We start from the raw sequence: 26,588 nt of genomic DNA on the forward strand, positions 1-26,588 counted from the left end.
AAGTATACAACAAGGAAATTTGTTTAACCATGTTCATAGCAGCTTTATTTGTAATAGCCAGAATGAGGAAACAACTCAGATGACCCTCAACTAAGGAATGAATGCAAAAATGTTCATACATTTTCATAATGGAATATTACTCCTCAAATAAATACAAGGAAATTATGAAATTTGAAGACAAAATGTGGGAACTAGAAAAGATGATCCTGAGTGAGGTATCCCAGAAACACAAAGACATACTTTATATATACTCACTTACAGGTGGATATTAGACATATAATATAGGATAAATATAGTAAAATTTGTATAACTAAAGAATTTAAGGAAGAAGGAGGGCCCTGAGTAAGATTATCATTCCACACTCAGAAAGGCAAACTTGAGGCACATGGGAAGAGGGAGAAAACTGTGTAGTTGACAAGATTTGACCACTGAGGGTCTTTGAAAGACTCTACCTAGCAGGGTATCAAAGCAGATGCTGAGGCTCATAGCCAAACTTTGGGCAGAGTTCAGGGAATCTTATGAAAGAAGGGGAAGATTAAAAGACCTGGAGGGTGGAGGAGCACCATAAAGAGAGCAATAGAACCAAAAATTCTGAGAACAATGGTCTTTTCTGAGAGTAATACTCCAACTAAGGACCATAAATGGAGATAAACTAGAACCCATGCACCATGTAGCCCATGGCAGATCATTCTCTAAGGAGGTTGCCTAGTTATATGAACAGGGGCTGTCTCTGACAGGACTCAGTGGCAGGCTTTTGATCACCTCCTCCTGAGGGTGAAGCAGACTTAACAGGCCACAGAGGAAGACAATGCAGCCACTCCTGATGAGACCTGATAAGCTAGTGTCAGAGGGAAGGGGAGGAGGAACTCTCCTGTGAGTGAACTTTGCGAGGGACATGGAAGGAGAAGAGGGAGGGAGGGTGGGATTTGAAAGTTATGAGAGAGGGGGCTAGAGCTTGGATACAAAGTAAAAAACTCTAATTTATAAAAAAATGAATTAAGTAAAAATTATAAAATACTTGCAAACCAAATCCATGAACACATAAAAGATATCGTCTACCATGACAAAGTAGGCTTCATCTCAGGCATGCAGGGATGTTTCAGTATATGAAAACTCACCAATTTCAATGCTGGAATGCTAGTGAATTTAGGTATGCCCTGGTTACTCGCATGCCTCGCTGGGTGCCTGTACCCGTTGATGCCCCTCACGCTCTGACTCTCTTCAGACGGAAAAGGGATCTTGGAACTACAGCCACCACTGTTACTGCCATCTCATTGGCGGCTGTTGGAGCTACCACCATGGCATTAGCCATGAGTCATACTGTGGAGACTGCTCAGACCCTGAATAATCTTTTAGCCAATGGAGCTCATGCCTTAGATGTACAAAAAGGAATTAATGCTCAACTAAAAGGAGGCTTGATGGTGTTCAATCAGAGGATTGACCTCGTGCAGGAGCAAATTGATACCCTATGGCAAATGGCTCAACCAGGCTGTCAATGAAAGTATGCTAGACTTTGTGTCACTAGCATACAACATGAGAATTTTTCCTGTGCTGCAAATCTGTCTAAACAATTGTCTAGCTATATTTTAGGTAATTGGACTGGAGAATTCGATACTACGATGGAGCAGCTGAGAGTGGCCATTGTCACAGTAAATTCTACCAGAGTGGACGCAGGACTAGCCACAGGATTATCACCATGGATTGCTGCAGCCATGAATTATCTGAAGGAATGGGCGAGCATGGGAGCGTTAGCAGGCCTTCTGGTGTTGGTCTGCCTGTGGTGTATATGCAAGATTAGAGTCTCACAAAAGTATAATGCAGCCATGATCATTCAGGCCTTTACAGCCATTGAAGCAGGACAGTCTCCCCAAGCATGGTTGGCTACCATAAAAAGCTAAAATGTTACGCTCAGGATGTGAGGCTAAGCACTGCACTCAGGGTCAGCCGCTGTAGACCCAGAGAAGAGCATGTCTGATTGCATGCGGGTTGATGCCCCAGGTCCCGCCTCTGAGAAAAAGGTATCAGACGGGTCTGATGCTCTTTGGGTGGATGACACCTAAATGAACATCGGTACAAAGTCCCAATTTATTTCTAATATCAGAGATCAGACCTCTACTCTTGCCTGATGCGTCTAAAACAAAAAGGGGGAACTGTAGAGAGCTGTGTAATGCCACGCCTTAAAGATGGAGCTGGTTTCCGCCTTCCACCTTCCCGATGGTGAGTGTTCTCTGTCACGAACAACTCCACATTCGGCTAAGGCTGAGGATCTGGCTTGCTTCCATGTATGTGGACCTATCTGCATTGCCCACGTGGCACGCTGGGGTTGGCTACCCAGAGGCTATTTAAACTGTGGGCTGGCTTTCCCCAGGGTCAGATGATTGTTCAAGGTTCTGAATAAACTGCATTGAAAAAAAAAAAAAAGAAAACCCACCAATTTAATCAACCATATAAATAAATTTAAGGAGAAAAATCACATGATCATTTCCTTAGATGCCCTAAAAGCATTTGATAAAATCCAACACCCACTCATATTTAATGTCTTGGAGAGATCAGGGATATCAGGCACATTTCTAAACATAATAAAGACAATATACAACAATCCTATAACTAACATCAAACTAAAAACAGTGAAAGTTAAATAAATCCCACTGAAATCAGGGGCAAGGCAAAACTGTCTATTCTCTCTTTATCTCTTCAACATAGAAGTTGAAGTCCAGGTTAGAGCAATAAGGCAACTGAAGGAGATCAAAGGGATACAAATGGGGAAGTACCATTTACAAATGATATAATAGTATACATGAGAGATACCCCAAAAATTCAACCAGAGAACTCTTTCAGCTGATAAACACCTTCTTCCAAGTGGCTGGATACACAATGAACTAAAAAAAAAAAAATCAGTAGCCCTCCTGGTATACAACTGACAAAATGATTAGAAAGAAATTAGTGAAACTAAACCCTTCACAATGGCCACTAATTACATAAGTACCTTAGTGTGACTCTAACCAAGCAGGTGAAACACCCGTTTAAAAAAGAAAAACAATTCAAGTCTTTGCATGAAGATATCAGAAGATGCAAAGAACTCCCATGCTAATGGATTGATGGGATTAAAAGAGTAAAAATTGCCATCCTACCAAAAGGAATTTACAGATTCAATGCAATTCCCACCACAATACCAACACAATTATTTAGAGACCTTGAAAGAACAATTCTCAATATCATATGGAAAAAGAAAAACCCTGAATTGCTAAAACAATTCTGTATGACAACATATTGTCAAGGGGTATCTCCATCTCTGATCTCAAACTGTACTACAGAGCAGTAGTAAAAACAACTGCATGGTACTAGCATAGAAACAGAATGGTGGTTCAATGGAGTTCAATAGAAGACCCAGAAATAAACCCACACACCTCTGGATACTTGATTTTTGACAAAGAAGACAAAACCATACAATGGAAAAAAGACAGCATCTTCAACAAATGGAGCTGGTCTAACTGGATGTCTATATGTGGGAAAATGTGAATAGAGCCATGTTTATCATCCTGCACAAAACTAAAGTCCAAGTGGATCAAAGACCTCAATATAAAACCAGACACACTAAACCTGTTAGAAGAAAAAGTGGGGAAGAGCCTTGAACTCATTGGCACAAGAGACAACTTCCTGAACAGAACACCAATAGCACAGGCTCTAAGATCAACAATCAATAAATGCAACCTCATGAAACTGAAAAGCTTCTGTAAAGCAAAGGACACCGTTGTAAGAACAAAACATCATCCTATGGATTGGGAAAAGATCTTCAACAACCCTATATCTGACAGAGGGTTAATATCCAGAATATATAAAGAACTCAAGAAGTTAAACACCCACAAACCAAGTAATCCTATTAAAAATTGGTTACAGAGCCAAACAGAGAATTCTCAATAAAGTAATATCAAATGACAGTGAAACACTTAAAGAAATGCCCAAAATCATTAGCTATTTGGGAAATGCAAATCAAAGAGGCCCTGATATTCCACCTTACACAGATCAGAATGGCTAAGAACAAAATATTAAGTGAGAACGCATGGTGGAGAGGATGTGGAGAAAGGGGAACCCTCCTCCACTGCTGGTGGGAAGGTAAACTTGTGCAACCACTGGAAATCAGTCTGGCATTCTCAGACAATTAGGAATAGTGATTTATCAAGATCTAGCTATACCACTCCTAGGTATATATCCAATATATGCTCAAGTATACAACAAGGTCATTTGCTCAACTGTGTTCATATCAGCTTTATTTGTAATAGACAGAATCTGAAAACAACCCAGATTCACTGAGGAATGGATACAAAAATTGTGGTATAATTACACAGTGGAATGCTACTCAGCAATTAAAAAACAGAGGAATAATGAAATTTGTAGGCAAATGGTAAGACCACAAAGGAAAGATTATCCTGAGTGAGGTATCCCAGAATAAGCAAAACAGACTTTGTATATACTCACTTATTAGTGAACATTAGACATATAATGTAGGATAAATATATTAAAATCTGTACACCTTAACAAACTGTGGAAGAAGGAGGACCCTGCATATGATAAATCTTCACTTAGTAAGGGAAATAAGATGGACATCAGAAGAGGGAGAAAACAGGGAAGAGGACAGGATCCTACATCAGAGGGCCTGTGAAAAACTCTACTCAGCAGGGTATCAAAGCAGATTCTGAGACTCATAGCCAAACTTTGGGCAGAGTTCAGGGACTCTTATGAAAGTGCGGGGATACATAAAGACCAGGAGGGGACAGGAGCTCCACAAGAAGACCAACAGAACCAAAAATTCTGAGTACAGGGCTCTTTTCTGAGACTGATACTCCAAACCACGGATCATGCATGGAGACAACCTAGAACCCCTGTACAGATTTAGCCCATGGCACCTCAGTCTCCAAATGGGTTCCCTAAAAATGGGAACAAAGACTGTCTCTGACATGAACTCTGTTGGTGGCTCTTTGATTACCTCCCCCTGATGGGGAAGCAGCCTTACCAGGCCACAGAGGAAGACAATGTAGCCACTCCTGAGGAAACCTGTTAGGCAGGGTCAGAGCAAGTGTAGGAGGACCTCTCCTATCACTGGACTTGGGGAGGGGCATAGGAGGAGATGACAGAGGAAGAGTTGGTTAGCAGGGTATGAGGTAAGGGCCTATGAATGAAATGTGATTAATAAATAATAAATTTAAATAAAAGAAACTGAGGAAACTATGTTAATAGGGGCTTTATTTACAATATAATGAATCTGGAAATAATCTGTGTCCCTCAAACAAACATTGGATAATGAAACTTTGGCACATTTACATAATGGAATTTTACTCAGCTATTAAAATCAAAAAATCATGAAATTTGTAGATAAATGGATGGAACTAGAAAAGTTCTACCCTGAGTGACATAACTCAGACCCAGAAAGATACACAGGATATGTTCTCCTTTATTGGTGGGTTTTAACCACATTGTACAAGATAAGCATTCTATGAAGCACAGACCTAAAAAATATAAGTAACATAGAGCCAGGATCCAAGGGAGGATGCATAAAGCTCATTCAGAACAGGAGATAGAATACACAGGAGATGGAATACACAGAGGGCAATCAGAGAGTTAAGACTGTAGAGATCAGACCTGGGTAGTGCAAAGTGGAGAGAACAGAAGGCCAATAGCGAAAAGAGAAAGTGAGGGTTGGGGTATCTCTCTGACAAGCTGGAGGCCTAAGTCAGAGTAGGCTCCTGTGAGGTTATGAAGGGCACTGAAGCAGAGACTTCTAGTAGAAGAGGCCACAGAGACTGAAGAGCACACCCTCTTAGTAGACTAGTCTCCTATAGAGAGAGGGGAACACCAACTCACCCACAAAACTTCTACCCATAATTTACCCTGCCTATAAGATATGCAGAGATAAAGATAGAACAGATGGCACAGAGACTGAGGGAATGCCCCATCAATACCTGTTCAAACCAAAGACCCACCGTATTGGAAAGTACAACCCCTAACACTGTGAATGATACTCTAGTAAGCAAGAAGAGAGGAACCTGTCAGAACTGTGCTCTGAGAACCTCTACCCAAGAGTGCTTTAAAACATGCTGAGACTTACACCCAAACATTGAGTGATGCATAGGGATACATTGGGAGGAAAGAACAAAGGACATGGATGTGCCAGGAGCTCCACAAGAAAACCAAAAGAGCAAACTAACCAGGGCCCAGAGGGGAATTCTGAGACTGCAGCATCAACCAAGGATCATTCAGTAACTGGATATAGGTGCCCCTACAATGATGTAGCAGATAGGCAGCTTGGGCTTCATGTGGGTCCTCTAGTAAGGCAAGTGGGGACTGCATTGCACGTGGGCTCACTTGCCAGCTTTTTGATCACTTGCCCCTGGCAGAACTGCCTTGCCAGGACAGAAGGGAAGAGGACATGTTCAGTCTTGATGCAAGCTGCTGAGCTGAGGTTGATGGAAAGAGAGGTAGTGCAAAAAAGGAGGGTAGGATGGGGAGGAGAGGAGGGATAGGACTACAAAAAAAAAAAAAAGATAGTTTAAAAAATAATCCTTTGAAAACTGGATCTTTTAACACAGACATGTAATTCCAGATATTAGGGATGCTGATGTGGGAAGACCATGTAATCCAGGCCTTCCTTGTATACAAAAACATTCAAATCAATCTGAATAAACTAGTTATACTCTCGCTTAAAATATAAGCTTAAAAAGGGATATTGAATATAGCTCAGGTGTAGAGCTCCTGCCTAGCATGCATGAGACTCTAAATTCAATTCCAAGAACAATTTATACGAAAAGATAATAGACCAGAAAAATATCTTAAATATGAAATCTGGATGGTTATCCTATAGACATGCCAATTATAGCAATGTGGTAATGAGCTGAAGGACAAATAACTTTAAGGAGCAAATTAGAAAGTTCAGAAACAGATTCATTAATACAGTATACACATTTATGACAATTCTTTTTCAACGTTAAACAAAATGATATGAACACCTACTTCTAGCTTCCACACATATAACAATATCTACAAAATAGTAGAAACAAGTTGAAATACACACATACACTTTACAGAGACAAAGGGGGACTACAGGTGGGATACAAAGTGAATGAACTCTAATTAATAAAAAATAATTAAAAAACCATAAATGTTTGAATTAAGCTGAAGTCAAAAGGAATCTATATGCAAGAAAAAATGAAATATTTTACTAAATTTACTAAAGACCCTAAAATACTTTTGCTCAAAAACTGCCATTATCAGTGTATAAGGAAAACTATATAACAAGGATTTGCACACTTAAACCAATGATACACCCATTTCCAGATTTGGCAGTCTATGCCTAACAAAAATATAAAACATATATTTTTACCAGAGAACGTGTACAAATTCGTTCATGATAACATTGCTAATCTAGTCAAAACCAAAATGTATTAAATATTAACATAATATTGTAAATGTGCTATATGTAGTAGATAATGTTTCATGCATAATATAGACAATATACTTTTCATATTTTTATTTCCTCTAAATCTTTTCAGATTCCCTGTACCTCCATAATCACCCAACTTTATTTTGTCTGTTTCTGTTTCTCTGCCCATCACTCTATCCCTCTATCATTCTACCAGTCTATCCATCTCTCTACATATTCACCCCTTCACCTATTAATCTATCAGTTTATCTGTCTTTCTGTCTATCTACTTTCTTTCTTTCCTCTTTCAGTTCTGCATATACTGGCTGACTATTATTGATTATTAGGATTGTCCTGAAGTGTGACTGATATTCTAGGCATCACACCATTAAAGAAAACTGACTTTCTCTACCAGCAACAGATTCCAATTGCTCCTTGGCAAGAAGTAGGAAATAATGCCCTTCTTTCCCTTTTCATGCCAGGTTTTTTTGTTTTTGTTTTTGTTAGAGTTTATGCAGGTCCTGTATATGTTGTTACAACCATTATGAAATTGTATACGTGTCTTGTGTACAGAAAATATTGTTTGCTTATAGTCATCTATCACCTATGGGTTTTACAATTTTTTTGCAAACTCTTCTATATTGAACACTGGGTCCTGAAGAAGTGTTATATAGACAATTCATTCAGGACTGAACATTCTGAAATCTCTTACTATGCATTTTGACCAAATGTGGGTCTCTGTTAAATGAAATCTACTAAAAGAAGAAATTCCTCAGATAGTGTTGAACAATGCACTTATCTATGGATATAGCATTAAGTTATTAGGAGTTGTTTTGTTACTGAACAATAATGATGATGATGATAAATTTTCCATAGAACCCATAAACTATGTAGCAATAGGCTTTTAGCTTTGTTGATAGTGTCAGATAGGGTTCCATATCATGGAGCAGTCATTAAATCCAATAAAAAGTCTCTGGCTATTTCCATAATATTTATGACTCTATTTCACCAGTAATCTTATCTTGCCTAGCAGATCATTATTGTAGCTCATAGGGTTCACAGATGGGATAGATTACTACTTTCTTTCTTCAGTAATGTGTGTACTACCTTCCAATATTCTGACAGTCAGTATGAATGACACCTTCAACTGAGTACCAGCTAGACTGATCCATGTGGTATCCTCAGTAATATGGTCTTACTGTAAATTTGTGGAAGAGAACCAACAGAACTGGCAATAGCCTATTAGTACACAACCTCAAAAACACATATTTCTGCTGTTTTATGTTTTGTCAATTTGCAAATGCTAGGGTCATCTAAAAAGAGGGAACCTCAGCTGAGAAAATACCACCAATTAGATTTCCCTGTAAGCAAGTCTTTGGGATCACTTTCTTGATAATGATTGTTGTAAGAGGGTAACAACCCATTGTGGGTGGTGCTGCGCATGGGCATTTGATCCTCTGTTGTATAAGAAAGCAGGCAAAGCAAGTTATATGGTGCAAGTCAGTAAGCTGTCATTCCTACAGGGATGACATTATCTGCTTCAGTACCTGCCTTGAATTCCTACCATTGGAAAAAAAATACTTCCAACTGAAATTGCTTTTGTTCATGGTATTTATCTGAGCAATAGAACCTTAACTAAGATACTGTCTCTGTAGTAAGATTTTATTTGGCAGTGCATGTTATCTGTTTAAGTTATTGACACCTTCATTACAATATAACTAGAGTAAACAATGTGTGTATCTGTAAATGAACATAATTTAGGAAGCCTCTACAGTACTAGATTTTCATTAGTTTCATTCATTTAGTATATTTTCACATTAGTATTAGTTGTCTCTTGCTCTACCCACTCTTCTTACATTTGCTCCCAGCCTTCTCCTCTCCATAACACAACCTCTACATTGCCCTCCCAATACACATTCTCTTTCATGCATCCTGTTTCAACTTTAAAAGTTCCTACCCACTATTTTTATATGCAACATTTTAAAATGATATCTAAAAAGATAATCATTAGATATTGGAAACATCTTAATCATCTTTGAAAGATCTATAACTACATTAACTGTTGGTACATGTTCTTGTGGATTGTATACAATTTATTCTTGTTCATTTATGCTATTTCTCTACCCCACTATCTGGTTTCAATCCTGACATTGCATTGTGTTGCTTTCTCAAGTTTGTGTAAACATTCCAACATTTGTTCTCTGTATTGCCAGTAAAACAATCAGCCAATGCTGAGCAGTGGAAAGAATAGGATGGGACATCCTGGTCCGGAAGGGAGGAAAAAGAAGTGAGTGAGAGGAGTCTGGAGAGAGATCTGAGAAGAGAGGACCTGGAACCACTAGGAGAAGTGAACCGGACCTAAGATATGACTAAAAGCAAGTATAATATGGAAAATCTGAATGGGAGGAAACCATGCAAGTTTGGAAGATTAGCATGGAGTAATTATTGCCCAACTTTGTGCTCTAGGTTAAATAAATAAATACTAGTCTCTGTGTGGTAATTTGAGTACACAGCTGGTTTAGGAATAATCACTGTTCAACTAAAAAATAAATCAATAATAAATATTAATAATCATCAACAATTACTAATATGCCAAAACATAAAGCCATTTTCTAACTAAGTGCTAATGAGGAATTATTTCCTAGTGATATGTTATATAAGCAGAACAAAGTAAAAACTATCATTCTAGTGAATTCTCATGTATATAAAAGGAGATATATAGTCTTATTAATGTATTTAGCATAACATTGTGTAAAACATGTTTTTTCTTACTTAAGCAAAAGAACTCATAGTTAAAATGCTTAGTAATAACTAGCTTGTATGTAAAGAATGATTTACAAACACCTTCAAATAAAAGGAAAATGAAAAGAACGCAGTTACTGTATGAATATGTCTATGAAACCATAAAATTCTTGTAAAAGTATTCACAATAAACTTCAAACAATGATTACATATAGATAGAAATTACTGGTAGTAAAATACTGGGAAAATAAATAATGAAATTTCACTGTATATCATTTCAAATTTGGGTTTATTATAAGGTGCACAAGTTGCCCAGGACAATGTGTTAAATATGAGAGTTGCAAAGAGAAAAAAGTGACAATTATCCTATGCTTTGACTCCAAGTCCTGACTAAAGATTTTGATTAGTGTTTTTTTTTTTAATTTTATGAAACAAGTCATCCTGAAAAAAAATACAGTTGAAATTGTTTCCTCATTTCTAATTTAGTTAATTTATTTATTACAGTTTATTCACTTTGTATCACCCCTGTAACTCCCTCCCTCTTCCCCTCCCAAACCCACCCTCTCTCCCTCTTTCCCACCTGTGCCCTTTCTCCAGTCCACTGATAAGGGAGGTACTCCTCCCATTCCCTCTGATACTAGTCTATCAGGTCTCATCAGGAGTGATTGCATTGTCTTCTTCTGTGGCCGGGTAAGGCTGTTCCCACCTCAAGGGGAGGTGATTAAAGAGCAGGCCAATCAGCTCATGTGAGAGACAGTCCCTGGCCCCATTACTATGGAACCTACTCGGACACTGAACTGTCATGGGCTACCTCTGTGAAGGGGTTCCAGGCAATCACCATGAGTGGTCTAGGCTGGAGTATCAGTCTTAGAAAAGACTGCTGTGCCCAGATTTTTGGATGGGTTGCTCTCCTAGTGGACCTCTTGTTCCCTCCAGGTCTTACTCTCTCCCACTTCTTTCATAAGATTCCCTGCACTCTACCCAAAGTTTGGCCATGACTCTCAGCATCTGCCTTGATACAATGCAGGATAGAACCCTTTAGAGGCCCTCATTGGTAGGCTACCGTCCTATTCCCTGCAAATATTTCCATAACTATCACCCTGCACAAACCTAAAGTTCAAGTGGATCAAAGACCTCAATATAAAACCAGACACACTAAACCTGTTAGAAGAAAAAGTGGGGAAGAGTGTTGAACTCATTGGCACAGGAGACAAATTCCTGAAAAGAACACCAACAGCACAGGCTCTAAGAGCAACAATCAATAAATGGGACCTCATGAAACTGAAAAGCTTCTATAAAGCAAAGGACACTGTCATCAGAACAAAACGACTGCCTACTGACTGAACCCCTACTTTATTATGATTTTTGGAATTTTATGCATAATTTTATACATAATGCTGTATGTTCCTGATGAGTTTTGCAATAATTTCAAATTGAAAAGACAGATTCATTAAGCCTATTTTCTTTTCTTTATTTTTATTTTTTATTAGTTACATTTTATTAACTCTGTATCCCAGCTGTATCCCACTCCCTCATTCCCTCCCAAATCCTCCTGCCCTCCCTCATGTTCTCCCTGCCGCTTTCCAAGTCCACTGATTGAGGGGGACCTCCTCCCATTTCATCTGACCCTGTTTTAACAGGTATCTTCAGGACTGGCTATAAAGTCCTCCTCTGTGGCCTAACTAGACTGCTCATTCCTTGAGGGGTGGGGAGGTCAAAGAACCTGCCATTGAGTTCATATCAGAAATAGTCCCTGTTTGTCTTACTATGGGAAACCAATTGGTTATTGAGCTACCACGGGCGTCATCCGAGCAAAGGTTCTAGATTATATCCATACATGGTCCTTGATGGAGTGTTAGTCTCAGAAAAGACCAATGTACCCAGATATATTTGGTCCTCATGGAGCTCCTATTCTTTCCACGTTATACAACCCACCTCCCCTCCTTTCATATAATTCCCTGCACTCTGCTGAAGGTTTGGTTATGAGTCTTAGTATCTGCTTTGATACAGTACTAGGTAGAGACTTTCTGGGTCCCTCTGCAGTAGGCTCCTGTCCTATTACATGATTTCTCCTACATCCAATGCACCTCCCATTTGTCTTTCTAAGTGAGGATTGATCATCTTACCCCAGGTCCTCTTTTAGGTATATATATTTCATCATGTTTATCATATCTTATAGGACTGTATGGGTGAGTATATACAATGTGTAACCTTCTCCTTCTGGGATACTTCACTCAGAATGATCTTTTCTAGATCCCACCATTTGCCTGGAAATTTCATGATTTCCTCATTTTTGATTGGTGAGTAGTATTCCATTGTGTAAAAGTACCACAATTTCTGTATCCCTACCTGCGTTGAGGGATATCTGAGTAATTTCCAGGTTCTGGCTATTACAAATAAAGCTGCTACAAACATGACTGAGCAAATGTCCTTGTTTTGTACTTGAGCATATTTTGGATATATGCCTAAGAGTGATATAGCTGGATCTTGAGGAAGCACTATTCCTAATTGTCTGAGAATGTGCCAGATTGACTTCCAAAGTGGTTGTACCAGTTTACATTCCCACCAGCAGTGGAGGAGGGTTTCCCTTTCTTCACAGCCTCTCCAGCATGTGCTGTCACTAGAGTTATTCCTCTTAGTCATTCTGATGAGTGTAAGGTGAAAGCTCAGGTTCGTTTTGATTTGCATCTCCCTGATGGCTAAGGATGTTGAGCATCTCTTTAAGTGTTTCTCTACCATTATATATTCCTCTACAGACAATTCTCTGTTTAGCTATGTTCCCCATTTTTTAATTGGATTACTTGATTTATTGCTTTTTAACTTCTTTATTTCTTTAAATATGCTGGATATCATCCCTCTATCAGATATAGGTTTGGTGAAGATCCTTTCCAAGTCTGTAGGCTGTCGTTTTGTTCTGACTACAGTGTCTTTCTTTTGCTTTAGAAAAGAATGGGACTAGTTTCATTTTTCTGCATGTAGACATCCAGTTGGACCAGCACCATTTGTTGAAGATGCTGTCTTTTTTTCCATTGAATGGCTTTTGCTTCTTTGTCAAAAATCAAGTATTCATAGGTGTGTGGGTTTATTTCTGGGTCTTGTATTCTGTTCCGTTGATCCTCCTTTCTGTTTCTATGCCAATACCATGCATTATTTATTACTATTGCTCCATAGTACAGCTTGAGATCGGGGATGGAGATACCTCAAGATGACCTGTTGTACAGGATCGTTTTGGAGATTCCGATTTTTTTGTTACTCTATATGAAGCTGAGAATCTTTCTTTCAAGTTCTGTAAAGAACTGAGTTGGTATTTTGATTGGAGTTGCATTGAATCTATAGATTGCTTTTTGCTGGATGGTCATTTTCAAAATGTTAATCCTACCAATCCATGAGCACAGTAGATCTTTCCGTCTTCAGTTTCTTTCTTCAGAGATTTAAAGTTTTTTTTCAAACAGGTTTTCAACTTGCTTGGTTAGAATCATTGCAAGGTATTTTATCTTATTAGTGGCTATTGTGAAGAGTGTTGTTTCCCTGATTTCTTTCTTGGCCCTTTTGTCTTTGGTATACAGTAGGGCTTCTGATTCTTTTGAGTTGATTTTGTTTCCTGCCAATTTGCTGAAGGTGTTTATCAACTGAAGGAGTTCTCCAGTTGAATTTTTGGGGTCGCTCATGTATACTATCATATCATCAAAGAATAGTGACACTTTGACCTCTTCCTTTGTATCCCCCTGATCTCCTTAGTTGTCTTATTGCTTTAGCTAGGACTTCAAGTACTAATTTGAAGAGATATGGGGAGAGTGGGCAGCCATGTCTTGTCCCTGATTTCAGTGGGATTGCTTTAAGTTTCTCTCCATTGAGTTTGATGTTGGCTATAGGCTTGCTGTACATCGCCTTTACTTTTTTAGATATGTGCCTTGTATCCCTGATCTCTCCAAGACTTTAAACATGAATGGGTGTTGGAATTTGTCAAATGCTTTTTCAGCATCTAAGGAGATGATCATGTGGTTTTTCTCCTTCAGTTTGTTTATGTGCTGGATTACATTGATGGATTTCCTTATGTTGAACCACCCTTGCATGCCTGGGATGAAGTTTACTTGGTCATGCTGGATGATATCTTTTATATGTTCTTGAATTCGGTTTACAAGTATTTCATTGAGTATTTTTGCATCAATGTTCATAAGAGAGAGAGATGTCTGAAGTTCTCCTTTTTTGTTGGGTCTTTGTGTGGTTTAGGTATCAAGGTGACTGTGGCTTCATAAGATGAGTTTGGTAATGTTCCTTCTGTTTCTGTTTTGTGGAATAGTTTGGAGTAAATTGGAGTTAGCACTTCTTTGAAGATCTGGTAGAATTCTGCACTGAATCCATCTGGCTCATGGCTTTTTTTGGAAGGGAGATTGTTGATGACTGCTTCTATTTCCTTGGGAGATATAGGACCATTCAATCTTTCTACCTGATCTTGATTTAATTTTGGTAGATGGAATCTATCAAAGAAATTTTCCATTTCTTTTAGATTTTTGAATTTTTTGGCATATAGTCTTTTGTATTACTAACTAATAATTGTTTGGATTTTCTTGGTGTTTGTAGTTATGCCCCCCTTTTCATTTCTGATTTTGCTGATTTGGATAGTTTCTCTCTGCTTTTTAGTTTGGCTAAGGGTTTGTCCATCCTGTTGATTTTCTGAAAGAACAAGCTCTTGGTTTCATTGATTCTTTGAGTAGTTTTATTAGGTTCTAATTGATTGATTTCAGCCCTGAGTCTGATTATTTCCATTTTTTCTGCTCCTATGGGGTGTATTTCCTTCTTTTTTTTCCCTAAGGCTTTCAGTTGTGCCATTAAGTTGCTTGTATGAGATGTCCCATATTTCTTCTTGAAGGCACTTAGTGCTATGAATTTTCCCCTGGGCACTGCTTTCATTGTGTTCCATTAATTAGAGTATGTTGTACCTTCATTTTCATTGAATTCTAGGAAGTCTTTAATGTCTTTCTTTATTTCTTCCTTAAACCAGCTGTCATTGAGCCGCAAGTTGTTCAGTTTACATGTGTTTGTAGACTTATAATTCCATTGTTGTTGAGGTACAGCTTTTGTCCACGGTGGTCAGATTGAATACACAAGATTATTTCAAGCCTCTTGTATCTGTTGAGGCTTGCTTTGTGACCAAGTATATGGTCTATTTTAGAGAGGGTTCCTTGAGGTGCTGAAAAGAAGGTATACTCTTTTGAGTTTGGGTGGAAAGTTCTGTAGACATCTATTAGGTCCATTTGGATTAGGACCCCTGTAAGTGCCTTTATTTCTTTATTAGGCTTCTGTCCAGATGATCTGTCCCTTGTTGAAAGTGGGATGTTGAAGTCTCCCACTTGGGATCTATGTGTGATTTGAGTTTTAATAACGTTTCCTTTATAAATGTAGGCGATCTTTTATTTGGGGCATAGATGTTCAGAATTGTGATGTCTTCTTGGTGGATTTTTCCTTTGGTGAGAATATAGTGCCCCTCTGCATCTCTTTTGATTAATTTTGGTTGAATGTCTATTTTATTAGGTATTAGGATAGCTACCCCAGCTTGTTTTCTGGGTCCATTTGCTTTAAAGACATTTTTCCTTTACTCTGAGGTAGTGTTTGTCTTTGTTGCAGAGGTGCGTTTCTTGCATGCAGCAGAATGTTGAATCCTGTTTCTGCACCCATTCTGTTAGTCGGTGTCTTTTTATTGGAGAGTTGAGTCCATTGATGTTGATAGATAATAGTGACCAATGAATGTTAGTTCCTTTTATATTGGAGTCGTTGTTCTTACTGTTTTCAAGTAAGGAAGTTACCAATTCATTTGGGAAGCCATGAGGAAAACTAATTGAGTGATTTTTCAATGTGACACATAAAAATGAAAGACATAGTATATAAAATGGATATTGTTCAGGAGTGTACCCAGAGAAAACATTTAAATAACTATTTTAATGGCCTCTAGAAATATTAACTTGCTCAGTTTCCATCAATAAAAGCCTTGCTGTTTTTCAAACAGGCTTAAGAATATCTCTTTTTGGTCAATGCCATAAATTTTCAGAGATATCTTTCATATTTGAATTTATCATATCCAGGCTTCAAACATAAAATACAAATTTCTGTATTATTCAGCTTTTTAACAAGCAACATTTTTCTTACAGAAAGAGCTGTGAAATTCTTATGTAATCATTGCTTTCATGTTAAGAGCAAATATCAGACAGAAGTCTCCAAATTTTACACTAAACTGATTCCTCACTATATTTATTTCATTTAGTTTTAGGCCAGGAGTAATAATCCACTATGTTCTGTGACAATTGATGGTAAGGCCTTCTTAGCCTATTTTATGGAGATTTTGAAAAGGATAAAAAAGGAAAATAAGATGCATTTGAAAACTGCTATAGACAAAGGATGGAAGATTCTAAAGGGATCATCAAAAGGGCAAATGTTATGATGAATGTTTGAAAGGAAACCGGACGAGGATCCAGGCAGTACTGATGGGACCTGTTAAGCTACTGTGAGACAGTAGGAAAGGAGAACCTCTGCTATCAGTGAACTAAGGAAGAGGGATAGGTGAAGAAGAGAGAGGGTGGGACCAGGAGGAAATTACAGAGATGGCTAGAGGCAGGATACAGAGTGAATAAATTTTAAATAATAATAAATATAATAATAATTATAATTATAATAATAATAGTAATAATAATAAACTGGTAAAATACATTATAAAACCATTTAATATAACTGAAAAAATTCTCAATTTAAACTTTTAAATATGAACATTGTGACTTTTATTACTAATTGAAAATACCTTAGCTGTAAAAAAATATATTAGTCCAGTTTTATGTTTTTGGCAATTTGGGGGCTATTTACTCAGTTATTTAAAACTTCAAAATTTATTACCAAAAGAACCGTGTCATATTTGGGATATGTTCTGTCATCAAATTTTACCACATTCTTATCTGCTTAAGTAAGTTTTATAATACACAATGATATTTCACCAGTTACACCAGTCATCCTGTTTTGATTATTTAGCTATGTAACTTAGACTTAAAATATATTATTATTGAATCAGTAATTGACATGAAATGGGCTCTTTCCCACTTTAGCTTAACTGTAGTGTTCAGAATAGAATAAAGCATTTTTTTTTTCTAGCACTAGGGGTAATATTTAACACTTATGAAAAAAAACAGTGTGAAAATAGGCGAGGGGGTGGAGCCAAGATGGAAACTAGCACACACAGCTTCTGAGCTGTGGAAAAGCTGAATGCCTGAGTGGGTGAGTGGAAGGACTTCTGAAGCCAGGGAAATGACAGAGAGGCTTTCTAAATGACAGTGAACATCGCATGCACGAGGTGAGAACTTTGGTCTCGGGTCAACTGTGGACTTGTTTGGGGAACGAGAGAAACAATCCTTTGTTCTCCTGACACTCCCCTTTCTCAGACCACCCTCCTCCTCAGCACAGCCTGCTGACCGAGAATCTCAGCTCAGAGCTCATGGCCGGGAGTCTGCAGTGTCTAAGACAGAGCCCCTAGTCCCTTATTGGAAACTGCCAGCTATACCAGTCTAGGAGTCCCAGACCCGCGGCACCATCCTTCCAGGGTCCCAGGTCTGCTAGCCACCATACTGGCTCCTTAGGGTACCTCAGCCACTGACTGAAAGGCCTGCCCAAATCCCAGCCTCCAGCTGCAGCTGGACTTCCTAACCTGGCAGCTTCAGCAGCACTGAGCTGGCAGAGCACATCAGTTCTCCTGCAGATCAAGCAGGGCCAAACCAGAGAGCAGAGAGCCCAGATACCACATACCTGCCAATGTGACCTGATTGAGAGTGAGTGTGCCCTTGAGTGTTTACAGAACCCCAGATCCAGGGTCCTTCTAAAATAAAAGCCAGGCATCAGAGCCCTCCCTCCCATATACCCACTGTGGGAAACAGAGGATCACTTGGGACATTGAAGACCCTGCTCTGCAGGTCCTGAACAGTGGCACCATCCTCCCAGGGTCCCAGGTCTGCTAGCCACCATACTGGCTCCGTAGGGTCGCCCAGCAACTGACTGAACGGCCCGCACAAACCCTCAGAGACAAATAATTTACTATATACCCACCAAAGCCCAGCAAACCCACCATATATGATAGGCACTCCAGGCGCTGGGCCTCCCAGGCCTGAAGAGTACAGTGGAGGGCACCCACTACTTCCTAGAAGGCATCTGGACCCAGCACCCCAGTCTCCCGCTGCAGCTGAACTTCCTAACCTGGTGGCTGGGGCAGCACTGAGCTGGCAGAACATGTCAGCCTGCTGCATCCAAGAAACACACCTCTACAACAAAGACAAACACTACCTCAGAGTAAAGGGCTGGAAAAATGTCTTTCAAGCAAACGGACCCAGAAAACAAGCTGGGGTAGCTATCCTAATATCTAATAAAATAGACTCTCAACCAAAATTAATCAAAAAAGATGAGGAGGGACACTACATTGTCATCAAAGGAAAAATCTCCCAACAAGACATCACAATTTTGAACATCTATGCCCCAAATACAAGAGCGCCTACATTCATAAAGGAAACATTATTAAAACTCAAATCACACATAGATCCCAACACCTTAATAGTGGTAGACATCAACACTTAATGGCCCAACTGAATGTCCTAGAAAAAAAAAAAAAAAGCAAATGCACCTAAGAAGAGCAGACAGCTGGAAATAATCAAACTCAGGGCTGAAATCAGTTAGAAACAAATAAAACTATTCAAAGAATCAATGAAACCAAGAGCTGGTTCTTTGAGAAAATCAACAAGATAAACAAACTTTAGCCAAACTAACAAAAACGCAAAGAGAAACTATCCAAGTCAGCAAAATCAGAAATAATAAGAGGGACATAAATACAGACAGTGAGGAAATACAAACAATCATTAGGTCTTACTACAAAAGCCTATATGTCATAAAATTCAAAAATATAAAAGAAATGGACAATTTTCTAGAAAGAGACCATCTACCAAAATTAAGTCAAGATCAGGTAGAAAGATTGAATAGTCCTATATCCCCCAAGGAAATAGAAGCAGTCATCAACAATCTCCCTTCCAAAAAAAGCCCTGGGCCAGATGGATTCTGTGCAGAATTCTACCAGACCTTCAAAGAAGTGCTAACTCCAATTTACTCCAAACTATTCCACAAAATAGAAACAGAGGAAGCATTACCAAACTCATTCTATGAAGAGTTCAAAGTGTCACTATTTGCAGATGATATGATAGTATACAGGAGCGACCCCAAAAATTTGACCAGAGAACACCATCAGCTGATAAAAACCTTCAGCAAAGTGGTTGGATAGAAAATCGACTCAAAACAATTAGAAGCCATTCTGTATACCAAAGAAAAAAGAGCCGAGAAAGAAATTAGGGTAACAACACCCTTCAAAATAGCCACTAATAACATAAAATACCTTGGGGTGACTCTAACTAATCAAGTGAAAGAGCTGTTTGAAAAAAAAAAAAAACCTTTAAGTCTATAAAGAAAGAAATTGAAGAAGAAATCAGAAGATGGATTGGTAGGATTAACATTGTGAAAATGGCGATCCTGCCAAAAGCAATCTACAGATTAACGCAATTCCCATCAAAATACCAACTCAGTTGTTTACAGACCTTGAAAGAAAGATTCTCAGCTTCATTTGTAGAAAGAAAAACGATCCTGTACAACAACAGGTCATCTGGAGGTATCTCTATCCCCGATCTCAAGCTGTAGTACAGCGCAATATTAATAAAAACTGCATGGTACTGGCATAGAAACAGAAAGGAGGATCAACGGAACAGAATACAAGACCCAGAAATAAACTCACACAGCTATGAATACTTGATTTTTGACAAAGAAGCCAAAAGTATTAAATGGAAAAATGACAGCATCTAAAACAAATGGTGCTGGTCCAACTGGATGTCTACATGCAGAACAATGAAATTAGTCCCATATTTATCACCCTGCATAAAACTAAAGTCCAAGTGGATCAAAGACCTCAACATAAAATCAGATACTCTAAATCAGTTAGAAAAAAAAAAGTGTGGAACAGCCTAGAACTCATTGGCATAGGAGACAACTTCCTGAACAGAACACCAACAGCACAGGGTATAAGAGCAACAATCAATAAATGGGACCTCATGAAACTGAAAAGCTCCTGTAAAGCAAAAGACACTGTAGTCAGAACAAAACAACAGCCTACAGACTGGGAAAAGATCTTCACCAACCCTGTATATGACAGAGGGCTGATATCCAACATATACAAAGAACTAAAGAGGTTAAAAATCAAGAAATCAAATAAAAAAAAATGGGGATCAGAGCTAAACAGAGAATTCTCTGTAGAGGAATATCTCAGGGCAGGGAAACACTTAAATAAATGCTCAACATCCTTAGCCAACAGGGAGATGCAAATCAAAGTGACCCTGAGATTTCACCTTACACCCATCAGAATGACTAAGATGAATAACCCTAGTGACAGCACATGCTGGAGAGGTTGTAGACAAAGGGGAACCCTCCTCCATTGCTGGTGGGAATGTAAACTGGTACAACCACTTTGGAAGTCAATCTGGCATATTCTCAGATAATTAGGAATAGTGCTCCTTTAAGACCCAGCTATACCACTCTTAGGCATATACCCAAAATTTGTTCAAGTACTCAACAAGGACATTTGCTCAACCATGTTTGTAGCAGCTTTATTTGTAATAGCCAGAACCTGGAAACAACCTGGATGTCCCTCAACGGAGGAATGGATACAGAAATTGTGGTATTTTTACACAATAGAATACTACCCAGCTATCAAAAACGAGGAACTCATGAAATTTGCAGGCAAATGGTGGGATCTAGAAAAGATCATTCTGAGTGAGCTCTCCCAGAAAGAGAAAGACACATATGGTATATACTCACTCATATAGTCCTATAAGAGATGATAAATATAATGTAATCTATACACCTAAAGAAGATAAACAAGAAAGATGACCCCTGGTAAGATGATCAATTCTCACTTATAATGACAAATGGGAGGTGCACTGGACATAAGAGAAAACAAGTAAGAGGATAGGAGCCTACCTCAGAGGGCCCCTGAGAAACTCTACCTAGCAGTGTATCAAAGCAGATACTAAGACTCATAAGCAAACCTTCGGCAGAGCACAGGGAAACATATAAATGAAGGGGGAGTTTGTATGATGTGGAAAGGATAAGAGCTCCACAAGGACCAAATATATCTGGGCACAGGGTCTTTTCTGAGACTGACACTCCACCAAGAACCATGTATGGATATAGCCTAGAACCTTTGCTCAGATGAAGCCTGTGGTAGCTCAGTAACCAACTGGTTTCCCATAGTAAGAGGAACAGGGACTATTTCTGACAGGAACTCAATGGCTCTTTGACCTCCCCACCCCCCAAGGGAGGAGCAGTCCTGCTAGGCCACAGAGAAGGACTTTGTAGCCAGTTCTGAAGATACCTGATAAAACAGGGTCAGATGAAAGGGGAGTAGGTCCTCCCCAATCAGTGGACTTAGAAAAGTGCAGGGAGGAGATGAGGGAGTGTTTGGGAGAGAATGAGGGAGCAAATAGAGCTGGGATACAGAGTTAATAAAATGTAAATAATAATAAAAAAATAAAATAAAATAAAAAGCATGACTTTTCTATAAAAAAAGAAAATTAAGCATACATTGCAAAGTAACAACAACAACAACAATAACAAAAAAAACCATCCAATTTATTCCCTAACAGGTTTCCAACATATTTAATAAAAAACACATTATGTAACTCAATAACCTCTGATCATGATAGGAGTATAGGATTTTCTTTGTTTTTGAGTTTAATTTAATATCAGTTTTAAAAAATCTGTGTGGTCTATGGACACCTGGGTGCTCCAAACTTTAATGGATTTTAATTTCATGTTTTTCTCCTAAGTTATTATGCAGCTGTACTTCCACCCACTCTCCATTATCTCTCACAGCTCTTTACAAATATTCAAATCAAATTCACTGACAATCAGTCCCTAGCTTATCCTCATTTCATTTATTTTAATGCAAACTATGAACATTAACTTTCAGCTCCTAAATTTTCAGAAAGAAAACAAATTAATGAAAAAATATTCAATATTATAATCATGTTTATGCTCGTTGAAATAATATATATTTGGGGCAATGTGATCTTTTCACCAACAAAGTAAAACATTTATGAAATGGTCAAAATGATTCTTAACTTCATCTGTAAGAAGAAACACAAGAGATTAGACAAGAAATTGGATGAAACTAAACAAATTGAACAAAGATTTCCTATTTAGAATAATACAATGAAAAGACACAATATACAAAAGAATGTGGAATAATCAGCAGTAAATGGTATAATGAAATTAATATGCCAATTAAAAAACGTGCATCAGTAAAAATAAAAAATATCAGGAAAATATTTACTGAAAAGCATCCAATATATTATGAAGAAAATGCCTGACTAAAAACCAATATTCAAATAAATTATAATATATAATCTACTTTTGATCAGATAGCTAATATCACTTTTTATCAGAAATTCAACATCAAAAAAGCAGATATATATTATACAGTTTATGCATGGGAAATACTCTCATATAGAACTGATAAGAATATAAACAGACATAGGGTTACAATTTGTACTGTCAATTTATTTTATCTAGCATCCCATGCCTAAGATATTTCTTGAAAATTACAACAAGATATAAGTTCATGTATCTTCCTGGAAATTTTACAGTATTTCAATACCATGAATAAAATTAAATATTAACCAAAACAGGATTAGCTAAATGAATTTTGTTCTATTTTACAGAATAAAAGGCAATAAAGTTGAACTACTTATGTAAGTTAGAAAGATCACATTTTTATATTTAATTTTTTATTTTTGTTAAGCACAGATTTTATTCTCATACAATATAATCTGAATACAGTTTCCACTACCTTTACTCCTCCTTCTCTTTCTCTAATTAGAAAAGAACAAGTTTCTAGGAGACAACAACAAAACACAACAAAATAAAATATACAAAGTAAAAATGAAAAACATCATATGAAAGTTAGACAAGAAAAGACAACAGAAAAATAAAAGCGTTCCAACAGAAGGTACAGAAATCAGAAACCTAGTTTTTTATACATTCAGGAGTCCCATGAAAGTGCTAAACTGAAAGCTATTGCATACATGCAGAGGACATAAAGATCAGACTTTTAAATAGGACTGAGTATAGTATAGAATACTCATTAAGAGCCTGAATAAGTATTGTATTGTACTGTCCTAGAAAAACCTCAAATTAATCTTAAACACAAAGTAACATACAGTAAACACATGTAGAATGTTAATATTTGTACTGTTTGGTTTTTTTATTTATTACAATTTATTCACTTTGTGTCCCTGCTGTAGCCCCCTCCCTCGTCTCCTCCCAGTCCCACCTACCCTCTTTCTTCTCCACCTGTGCCCCTCCTTTAGTCCCCTGAGAGGGCAGACCTCTACCCCTTCTATCTGACCTTAGCCTAACAGGCCTCAGCAGGACTGCCTGAATCATCTTCCTCTGTGGCTTGGCAAGGCTGCAACCTCAGGGTAAGAGATCAAAGAATGAGCCACTGAGTTAATGTCAGAGACAGCCCCTGATCCCCTTACTTAAAGGACCCACTTGAAAACTACCTATCTTCCCCTTCTTCCGTAAGATGACCTACTTTATTCATAATAGCCGGAATCTAGAAACAACCTAGGTGCTCCTCAAGTGAAGAATGGATACAGAAGTTGTGGTACATTAAGACAATGGAATACTACTCAGCAATTAAAAATGGGAAAATAATGAAATTTACAGGTAAATGGTTGGAACTAGAAAAGATCATCCTGAGTGAGATAATTCAGAAGCAGAAAGACACATATGGTATAAACTCACTTACAAGTGGATATTAGCCATATAATATAGGATAAACATACTAAAATCTATAGTCCCAAAGAAGCTAAACAAGAGGACCCTAAGGAAGAAGCTGAAACTTCATTCAGAAGGGCAAACAGTACTGACACCAGAAATATGAGAAGACAGGGAACAGGACAGGAATCTTCCACAGGGGGCCACTGAAAGACTGTATCCATCAAGGTATCAAAGAAGATGCCGAAACTTCTAGCCAAACTTTGGGCAGAGTTCCAGGAATCTACTATTTGTACTTAACTTACAATGATGCTAATAAAGACCCTCTTGAATGAACTTGGATCAAATAAAGAGAATACTGAACTATAAATATGATTCAGGTTTTCTGCTAGATTAGGGAAGACTAGTACACAACCAACCTACATAGAAATCTTAATATAAATATCAGTTATTGAATCAAGTCTCTTGGTTTGAAAAAAAAAAAACAGATCACATTTAAGTTCAGTACAAGTAATTACTCAATGAATTTCTCAATTGAAGAAATCAACATGAAAAATTGTTTTGCTTCTCAAGAAAAGAAATCATAGCAGCAAACAAAATGGATAGTATAATAACCAAATGTTAGCAGTGGATCAAATATACCTAATGTAGTGATGAATGAGACAACATTTCAAATATATTCAAATAATACTAAAAAAAAACTAAGAGATAAGTTTATTTCATATAATATAGCTGAAAATTACATTTTAAAAAACATTTAATGTTGAAAGACCACAAAATGAATAACTTGTAAATAATAATAATAATAATAAATAAAGTTTGAAAGACCAAATTAAAAATATATGATGATAGGGGATTCGACAAGATGGCGGCACCAGGAAAACACTGCATCTGAGGAGCAGGACAACATTTTCCATACAGGGAACAAGAGACTGAACTCTGGGCCCTAAAATAACAGCTATCACGTGTTTCCCAGGTGAGAGGAAAACCCACGGTGTGGGAATCAGTCAGGTTCACTTTCAGTTGACCCAGCCAAAACATGGAAGAGATCTCGGGTCGGGCAGCCACTAGGTAGCCAGACCAGAGCCACAGACCTGCATGTCCTAATCACCTTCCCAGACCGAACAGTGGGCACAAAAACACCACAGATTGGGAGTCCCAGTCACGAGAAAAACTCACAGGGAAGGAAGGAAATGTGACTGGCCTTGGGTCACCTAGTCTTTCCCTGAAAAAGGTCTGACAGAACTGCAGGTGTGAGCCCCCATCACTGAACTGGGCTCCAGCTGGGAGCACAGAGACTTGCTGTGTGCCCAGCTCTCCATCACAGTCAGAGCTGTGGGCCCCAGGGCAAGAGAGACTGGGAGTCGCTGTCGGGAGTAAACCCCACAGGGAAGGAAGGAAATGGGAACCCGAATTAGGTCATCCAGTATATCCCTGGAAAAGGTCCCACAGACCAGCTGGAGCACAGGCCACCAGCACAGAGACCTGCTGTGCACCAACTATTTGTCAGAGACAGAACTGTGTACCACAGAACATCAGAGACTTGGAGTCCCTGTCAGAAGAAATCCCCAAAGGGAAGGAAGCAAACTGGAAAGGACATAGGCCACCCAGTATATTCCTGGAAATGGACCCACAAACAGGCCCAAACCAGGGACCTGATGTGCACCAGCAAGCCTGCTGCTACCAGGAGAACAGTACTCACCTGCCACAGATTACTCCTTGAGTCCTGGGGCAGAGAGCCCATACCTCAGTCCTGGGGCAGAGAGCCCATACCTCAGACCTACAGAAGCCTGCGATCCCTGAGATCAACCCCCAGATACTGCTACAAGGGGCAACCACTTATCCCTAACAAAACTGACCAAATCATGGGACACACAGGTTACAGGAGCAGCTCATTAAATTTACAGCAAGAATCCCAAAAGCAGGGCAGCTCTTTCTCCAGGACTTCCCGGGTAAGAGGAGAGCCCTCTTGACTAACAAGGACCACAGTTAGACTCAGTCCTGTATGCCTGATGTGAGCTGTGGCAACTGCTGAAAAACACTGGCCATACAGTGACCATACACAAAAAAATGAGGAGGCTTCCTTCACGAACAACCATCTACCTGCCAAGGGGATTCTATCCACCGCAGGATTCCAGGAACCACCAGAAACTAACACCCAACACCTAAGATAGCCCAATGGGTAGAGGCCAGCACAAATGCTCAACCAACAAAAGACAGAGCAATATGGCATCTCCAGAACCCAGTTATCCAGGGGCAAGTAGCCCTGGATACCCCAGCATAATTGAAATTCAAGAAGATGAACTAACATCTGTGATCATAAAGAGGATAACAGAGGAAACAAATAAAATGCATAAAGACCCTAGAGGAAGATAAACTCAAACAAATTATGGCCATCCATAAAGAAACAGAAGAAGATAAAGAAAAACAGATCATGGCCATCCATAGAAAAATACAGGAAGTTTCAGCCAAACACTTTGTGACCTTTAGAGAGGAAATACTTAAATCACTGAAAGAAATAAAAGAAACAGAGGATTGTTTAAACAGTTGAAGGAAATGAAGGAAAATACAGTCAGACATGTAAAGGAAATAA

This window comes from Meriones unguiculatus, chromosome X (assembly GCF_030254825.1).
Source record: "Meriones unguiculatus strain TT.TT164.6M chromosome X, Bangor_MerUng_6.1, whole genome shotgun sequence".
NCBI lineage: Eukaryota > Metazoa > Chordata > Mammalia > Rodentia > Muridae > Meriones > Meriones unguiculatus.